This window comes from Taeniopygia guttata, chromosome W (genome assembly GCF_048771995.1).
Source record: "Taeniopygia guttata chromosome W, bTaeGut7.mat, whole genome shotgun sequence".
Taxonomy (NCBI): domain Eukaryota; kingdom Metazoa; phylum Chordata; class Aves; order Passeriformes; family Estrildidae; genus Taeniopygia; species Taeniopygia guttata.
The window spans coordinates 22,440,075-22,448,591 of record NC_133064.1 but is presented as its reverse complement, the minus strand read 5'-3'; positions in this window follow the sequence as shown (position 1 = coordinate 22,448,591).

Genomic DNA, 8,517 nt, shown 5'->3' with positions numbered 1-8,517 from the left:
AAAAGAGCCGATGTTTGTGCTCAGGGTCCTGTAGCCCTGAGCGGGCAGCTGACTGCAAAAAATCCGAACATCGAAGGATTAGTCCCAGAAAGGAGCTGCCCCCACCTCATACTTGTGCTGCCCTGACAGTCCCAGGGGAGCCCTAAGAACTGAAACCAGAAACCTGGACTGGTGAGTTTTCTTTCCCAGGGAAAAGAGCCGATGTTTGTGCCCAGGGTCCTGTGGTCCTGAGCGGGCAGCTGACTGCAAAAAATCCGAACATCGAAGGATAAGTCCCAGACAGGAGCAGCCCCCACCTAATACCTAGGCTGCCCTGAAAGTCCCAGGGGAGCCCTGCAAACTGACATCAGGAACCTGGACTGGTGAGTTTTCTTTCCCAGGGAAAAGAGCCGATGTTTGTGCTCAGGGTCCTGTAGCCCTGAGCGGGCAGCTGACTGCAAAAAATCCGAACATCGAAGGATTAGTCCCAGAAAGGAGCTGCCCCCACCTCATACTTGTGCTGCCCTGACAGTCCCAGGGGAGCCCTAAGAACTGAAACCAGAAACCTGGACTGGTGAGTTTTCTTTCCCAGGGAAAAGAGCCGATGTTTGTGCCCAGGGTACTGTGGCCCTGAGCGGGCAGCTGACTGCAAAAAATCCGAACAACAAAGGATAAGTGCCAGACAGGAGCTGCCCTCACCTCATACTTGTGCTGCCCTGACAGTCCCAGTTTAGCCCTACAAACTGACATCAGGAACCTGGACTGGTGAGTTTTCTTTCCCAGGGAAAAGAGCCGATGTTTGTGCCCAGCGCCCTGTTGCCCTGAGCGGGCAGCTGAGTGCAAAAAATCCGAACATCGAAGGATAAGTCCCAGAAAGGAGCTGCCCCCACCTCATACTTGTGCTGCCCTGACAGTCCCAGGAGAGCCCTAAGAACTGAAATCAGAAACCTGGACTGGTGAGTTTTCTTTCCCAGGGAAAAGAGCCGATGTTTGTGCTCAGGGTCCTGTGGCCCTGAGCGTGCCGCTGACTGCAAAAAATCCGAACATGGAAGGATAAGTCCCAGACAGGAGCTGCCCCCACCTCATACTTGTGCTGCCCTGACAGTCCCAGGGGAGCCCTACAAACTGACATCAGGAACCTGGACTGGTGAGTTTTCTTTCCCAGGGAAAAGAGCCGATGTTTGTGCTCAGGGTCCTGTAGCCCTGAGCGGGCAGCTGACTGCAAAAAATCCGAACAACAAAGGATAGGTGCCAGACAGGAGCTGCCCTCACCTCATACTTGTGCTGCCCTAACAGTCCCATTTTAGCCCTACAAACTGACATCAGGAACCTGGACTGGTGAGTTTTCTTTCCCAGGGAAAAGAGCCGATGTTTGTGCTGAGGGTCCTGTGGCCCTGAGCGTGCAGCTGACTGCAAAAAATTTGAACATGGAAGGATAAGTGCCAGACAGGGGCTGCCACCACCTCATACTTGTGCTGTCCTGAAAGTCCCAGGGGAGCCCTACAAACTGACATCAGGAACCTGGACTGGTGAAGTTTTTTTCCCAGGGAAAAGAGCTGATATTTGTGCTCAGGGTCCTGTTGACCTGAGCGGGCAGCTGACTGCCAAAAATCCGAACATCGAAGGATAAGTCGCAGACAGGAGCAGCCCCCACCTAATACCTATGCTGCCCTGACAGTCCCAGGGGAGCCCTACAAAATGCCATCAGGAACCTGGACTGGTGAGTTTTCTTTCCCAGGGAAAACCGCCGATGTTTGTGCTCAGGGTCCTGTGGTTCTGAGCGGGCAGCTGACTGCAAAAAATCCGAACATCGAAGGATAAGTCCCAGACAGGAGCTGCCCTCACCTTATACTTGTGCTGCCCTGAAAGTCCCAGGGGAGCCCTGCAAACTGACATCAGGAACCTGGACTGGTGAGTTTTCTTTCCCAGGGAAAAGAGCCGATATTTGTTCTCAGGGTCCTGTGGCCCTGAGCGTGCAGCTGACTGCAAAAAATCCGAACATGGAAGGATAAGTGCCAGACAGGGGCTGCCACCACCTCATACTTGTGCTGTCCTGACAGTCCCAGGGGAGCCCTACAAACTGACATCAGGAACCTGGACTGGTGAAGTTTTTTTCCCAGGCAAAAGAGCTGATATTTGTGCTCAGGGTCCTGTGGCCCTGGGCGGGCAGCTGACTGCAAAAAAACGGACATCGAAGGATAAGTCCCAGACAGGAGCTGCCCTCACCTCATACTTGTGCTGCCCTGACAGTCCCAGTTTAGCCCTACAAACTGACATCAGGAACCTGGACTGGTGAGTTTTCTTTCCCAGGGAAAAGAGCCGATGTTTGTGCCCAGCGCCCTGTTGCCCAGAGCGGGCAGCTGACTGCAAAAAATCCGAACATCAAAGGATAAGTCCCAGACATGAGCTGCCCCCACCTCCTACTTGTGCTGCCCTGACAGTTTCAGGGCAGCCCTACAAACTGACATCAGGAACCTGGACTGGTGAGTTTTCTTTCCCAGGGAAAAGAGCCGATGTTTGTGCTCAGGGTCCTGTGGCCCTGAGCGTGCAGCTGACTGCAAAAAATTTGAACATGGAAGGATAAGTGCCAGACCGGGGCTGCCACCACCTCATACTTGTGCTGTCCTGAAAGTCCCAGGGGAGCCCTACAAACTGACATCAGGAACCTGGACTGGTGAAGTTTTTTTCCCAGGGAAAAGAGCTGATATTTGTGCTCAGGGTCCTGTTGACCTGAGCGGGCAGCTGACTTCCAAAAATCCGAACATCGAAGGATAAGTCCCAGACAGGAGCTGCCCTCACCTTATACTTGTGCTGCCCTGAAAGTCCCAGGGGAGCCCTGCAAACTGACATCAGGAACCTGGACTGGTGAGTTTTCTTTCCCAGGGAAAAGAGCCGATATTTGTTCTCAGGGTCCTGTGGCCCTGAGCGTGCAGCTGACTGCAAAAAATCTGAACATGGAAGGACAAGTGCCAGACAGGGGCTGCCACCACCTCATACTTGTGCTGTCCTGACAGTCCCAGGGGAGCCCTACAAACTGACATCAGGAACCTGGACTGGTGAAGTTTTTTTCCCAGGCAAAAGAGCTGATATTTGTGCTCAGGGTCCTGTGGCCCTGGGCGGGCAGCTGACTGCAAAAAAACGGACATCGAAGGATAAGTCCCAGACAGGAGCTGCCCTCACCTCATACTTGTGCTGCCCTGACAGTCCCAGTTTAGCCCTACAAACTGACATCAGGAACCTGGACTGGTGAGTTTTCTTTCCCAGGGAAAAGAGCCGATGTTTGTGCCCAGCGCCCTGTTGCCCAGAGCGGGCAGCTGACTGCAAAAAATCCGAACATCAAAGGATAAGTCCCAGACATGAGCTGCCCCCACCTCCTACTTGTGCTGCCCTGACAGTCCCAGGGCAGCCGTACAAACTGACATCAGGAACCTGGACTGGTGAGTTTTCTTTCCCAGGGAAAAGAGCCGATGTTTGTGCTCAGGGTCCTGTGGCCCTGAGCGTGCAGCTGACTGCAAAAAATTTGAACATGGAAGGATAAGTGCCAGACCGGGGCTGCCACCACCTCATACTTGTGCTGTCCTGAAAGTCCCAGGGGAGCCCTACAAACTGACATCAGGAACCTGGACTGGTGAAGTTTTTTTCCCAGGGAAAAGAGCTGATATTTGTGCTCAGGGTCCTGTGGCCCTGAGCGGGCAGCTGACTGCCAAAAATCCGAACATCGAAGGATAAGTCCCAGACAGGAGCAGCCCCCACCTAATACCTATGCTGCCCTGACAGTCCCAGGGGAGCCCTACAAACTGACATCAGGAACCTGGACTGGTGAGTTTTCTTTCCCAGGGAAAACCGCCGATGTTTGTGCTCAGGGTCCTGTGGTCCTGAGCGGGCAGCTGACTGCAAAAAATCCGAACATCGAAGGATAAGTCCCAGACAGGAGCTGCCCCACCTACTACTGGTGCTGCCCTGAAAGTCCCAGGGGAGCCCTGCAAACTGACATCAGGAACCTGGACTGGTGAGTTTTCTTTCCCAGGGAAAAGAGCCGATGTTTGTGCCCAGGGTCCTGTAACCCTGAGCGGGCAGCTGACTGCAAAATCCGAACATCGAAGGATTAGTCCCAGACAGGAGCTGCCCCACCTACTACTGGTGCTGCCCTGAAAGTCCCAGGGGAGCCCTACAAACTGACATCAGGAACCTGTACTGGTGAGTTTTCTTTCCCAGGGAAAAGAGCCGATGTTTGTGCTCAGGGTCCTGTGGCCCTGAGCGTGCAACTGACTGCAAAAAATCCGAAAGTGGAAGGATAACTCCCAGACAGGATCTGCCACCACCTCATACTTGTGCTGTCCTGACAGTCCCAGGGGAGCCCTACAAACTGACATCAGGAACCTGGACTGGTGAGTTTTCTTTCCCAGGGAAAAGAGCCGATGTTTGTGCTCAGGGTCCTGTAGCCCTGAGCGGGCAGCTGACTGCAAAATATCCAAACATCGAAGGATAAGTCCCAGACAGGAGCTGCCCCCACCTCATACTTGTGCTGCCCTGACAGTTTCAGGGGAGCCCTACAAACTGACATCAGGAACGTGGACTGGTGTAGTTTTTTTCCCAGGGAAAAGAGCTGATATTTGTGCTCAGGGTACTGTGGCCCTGAGCGGGCAGCTGACGGCAAAAAATCCGAACATCGAAGGATAAGTCCCAGACAGGAGCTGCCCCCACCTCATACTTGTGCTGCCCTGACAGTCCCAGGGGAGCCTTAAAAACTGACATCAGGAACCTGGACTGGTGAGCTTTCTTTCCCAGGGAAAAGAGCCGATGTTTGTGCTCAGGGTCCTGTAGCCCTGAGCAGGCAGCTGACTGCAAAATTCCGAACATCGAAGGATAAGTCCCAGAAAGGAGCTGCCCCCACCTCATACTTGTGCTGCCCTGACAGTCCCAGGGGAGCCCTAAGAACTGAAATCAGAAACCTGGACTGGTGAGTTTTCTTTCCCAGGGAAAAGAGCCGATGTTTGTGCTCAGGGTCCTGTAGCCCTGAGCAGGCAGCTGACTGCAAAAAATCCGAACATCGAAGGATAAGTCCCAGAAAGGAGCTGCCCCCACCTCATACTTGTGCTGCCCTGACAGTCCCAGGGGAGCCCTAAGAACTGAAATCAGAAACCTGGACTGGTGAGTTTTCTTTCCCAGGGAAAAGAGCCGATGTTCGTGCTCAGGGTCCTGTGGCCCTGAGCGTGCAGCTGACTGCAAAAAATCCGAACATGGAAGGATAACTCCCAGACAGGATCTGCCACCACCTCATACTTGTGCTGTCCTGACAGTCCCAGGGGAGCCCTAAAAACTGACATCAGGAACCTGAACTGGTGAGTTTTCTTTCCCAGTGAAAAGAGCCAATGTTTGTGCCCAGCACCCTGTTGCCCTGAGCGAGCAGCTGACTGCAAAAAATCCGAACATCAAAGGATAAGTCCCAGACAGGAGCTGCCCCCACCTCCTACTTGTGCTGCCCTGACAGTCCCAGGGCAGCCCTACAAACTGACATCAGGAACCTGGAATGGTGAGTTTTCTATCCCAGGGAAAAGAGCCGATGTTTGTGCTCAGGGTCCTGTGGCCCTGAGCGGGCAGCTGACTGCAAAAAATCCGAACATGGAATGATAATTCGCAGACAGGAGCTGCCCCCACCTTATACTTGTGCTGCCCTTACAGTCCCGGTTGAGCCCTGCAAACTGACATCAGGAACCTGGACTGGTGAAGTTTTTTTCCCAGGGAAAAGAGCTGATATTTGTGCTCAGGGTCCTGTTGACCTGAGCGGGCAGCTGACTTCCAAAAATCCGAACATCGAAGGATAAGTCCCAGACAGGAGCTGCCCTCACCTTATACTTGTGCTGCCCTGAAAGTCCCAGGGGAGCCCTGCAAACTGACATCAGGAACCTGGACTGGTGAGTTTTCTTTCCCAGGGAAAAGAGCCGATATTTGTTCTCAGGGTCCTGTGGCCCTGAGCGTGCAGCTGACTGCAAAAAATCTGAACATGGAAGGACAAGTGCCAGACAGGGGCTGCCACCACCTCATACTTGTGCTGTCCTGACAGTCCCAGGGGAGCCCTACAAACTGACATCAGGAACCTGGACTGGTGAAGTTTTTTTCCCAGGCAAAAGAGCTGATATTTGTGCTCAGGGTCCTGTGGCCCTGGGCGGGCAGCTGACTGCAAAAAAACGGACATCGAAGGATAAGTCCCAGACAGGAGCTGCCCCAACCTCATACTTGTGCTGCCCTGACAGTCCCAGGGGAGCCCTAAGAACTGAAATCAGAAACCTGGACTGGTGAGTTTTCTTTCGCAGGGAAAAGAGCCGATGTTTGTGCTCAGGGTCCTGTGGCCCTGAGCGTGCAGCTGACTGCAAAAAATCCGAACATGGAAGGATAAGTCCCAGACAGGAATTGCCAGCACCTCATACTTATGCTGTCCTGAAAGTCCCAGGGGAGCCCTACAAACTGACATCAGGAACCTGGACTGGTGAGTTTTCTTTCCCACGGAAAAGAGCCAATGTTTGCGCTCCGAGTCCTGCAGCCCTGAGCGGGCAGCTCTCTGCAAAAAATCCGAATATCGAAGGATGAATTCCAGACAGGAGCTGCCCCCACCTCCTACTTGTGCTGCCCTGAAAGTCCCAGGGGAGCCCTACAAACTGACATCAGGAACCTGGACTGGTGACGTTTTTTTCCCAGGGAAAAGAGCTGATATTTGTGCTCAGGGTCCTGTGGCCCTGAGCGGGCAGCTGACTGCCAAAAATCCGAACATCGAAGGATAAGTCCCAGACAGGAGCAGCCCCCACCTAATACCTAGGCTGCCCTGACAGTCCCAGGGGAGCCCTACAAACTGACATCAGGAACCTGGACTGGTGAGTTTTCTTTCCCAGGGAAAACCGCCGATGTTTGTGCTCAGGGTCCTGTCGTCCTGAGCGGGCAGCTGACTGCAAAAAATCCGAACATCGAAGGATAAGTCCCAGACAGGAGCTGCCCTCACCTCATACTTCTGCTGCCCTGAAAGTCCCAGGGGAGCCCTGCAAACTGACATCAGGAACCTGGACTGGTGAGTTTTCTTTCCCAGGGAAAAGAGCCGATGTTTGTGCCCAGGGTATTGTGGCCCTGAGCGTGCAGCTGACTGCAAAAAATCTGAACAACAAAGGTTAGGTGCCAGACAGAAGCTGCCCTCACCTCATACTTGTGCTGCCCTGACAGTCCCAGTTTAGCCCTACAAACTGACATCAGGAACCTGGACTGGTGAGTTTTCTTTCCCAGGGAAAAGAGCCGATGTTTGTGCCCAGCGCCCTGTTGCCCTGAACGGGCAGCTGACTGCAAAAAATCCGAAAATCAAAGGATAAGTCCCAGACAGGAGCTGCCCCCACCTCCTACTTGTGCTGCCCTGACAGTCCCAGGGCAGCCCTACAAACTGACATCAGGAACCTGGACTGGTGAGTTTTCTTTCCCAGGGAAAAGAGCCGATGTTTGTGCTCAGGGTCCTGTGGCCCTGAGCGTGCAGCTGACTGCAAAAAATTTGAACATGGAAGGATAAGTGCCAGACAGGGGCTGCCACCACCTCATACTTGTGCTGTCCTGACAGTCCCAGGGGAGCCCTACAAACTGACATCAGGAACCTGGACTGGTGAGTTTTCTTTCCCAGGGAAAACCGCCGATGTTTGTGCTCAGGGTCCTGTGGTCCTGAGCGGGCAGCTGACTGCAAAAAATCCGAACATCGAAGGATAAGTCCCAGACAGGAGGTGCCCTCACCTCATACTTGTGCTGCCCTGACAGTCCCAGGGGAGCCCTAAGAACTGAAACCAGAAACCTGGACTGGTGAGTTTCCTTTCCCAGGGAAAAGAGCCGATGTTTGTGCCCAGGGTACTGTGGCCCTGAGCGGGCAGCTGACTGCAAAAAATCCGAACAACAAAGGATAAGTGCCAGACAGGAGCTGCCCCCACCTCATACTTGTGCTGCCCTGACAGTCCCAGGGGAGCCCTAAGAACTGAAATCAGGAACCTGGACTGGTGAGTTTTCTTTCCCAGGGAAAAGAGCCGATGTTTGCGCTCAGGGTCCTGCAGGCCTGAGTGGGCAGCTTACTGCAAAAAATCCGAACATCGAAGGATGAATCCCAGACAGGAGCTTCCCCCACCTCCTACTTGTGCTGCCCTGACAGTCCCAGGGGAGCCCTTAGAACTGAAATAAGAAACCTGGACTGGTGAGTTTTCTATCCCAGGGAAAAGAGCCGATGTTTGTGCTCAGGGTCCTGTGGCCCTGAGCGGGCAGCTGACTGCAAAAAATCCGAACATCGAAGGATAAGTCCCAGACAGTAGCTGCCCTCACCACATACTTGTGCTGCTCTGAAAGTCCCAGGGGAGCCCTGCAAACTGACATCAGGAACCTGGACTGGTGAGTTTTCTTTCCCAGGGAAAAGAGCCGATGTTTGTGCCCATAATCCTGTAGCCCTGAGCGGGCAGCTGACTGCAAAAAATCCGAACATCTAAGAATAAGTGCCAGACAGGAGCTGCCCTCAACTCATACTTGTGCTGC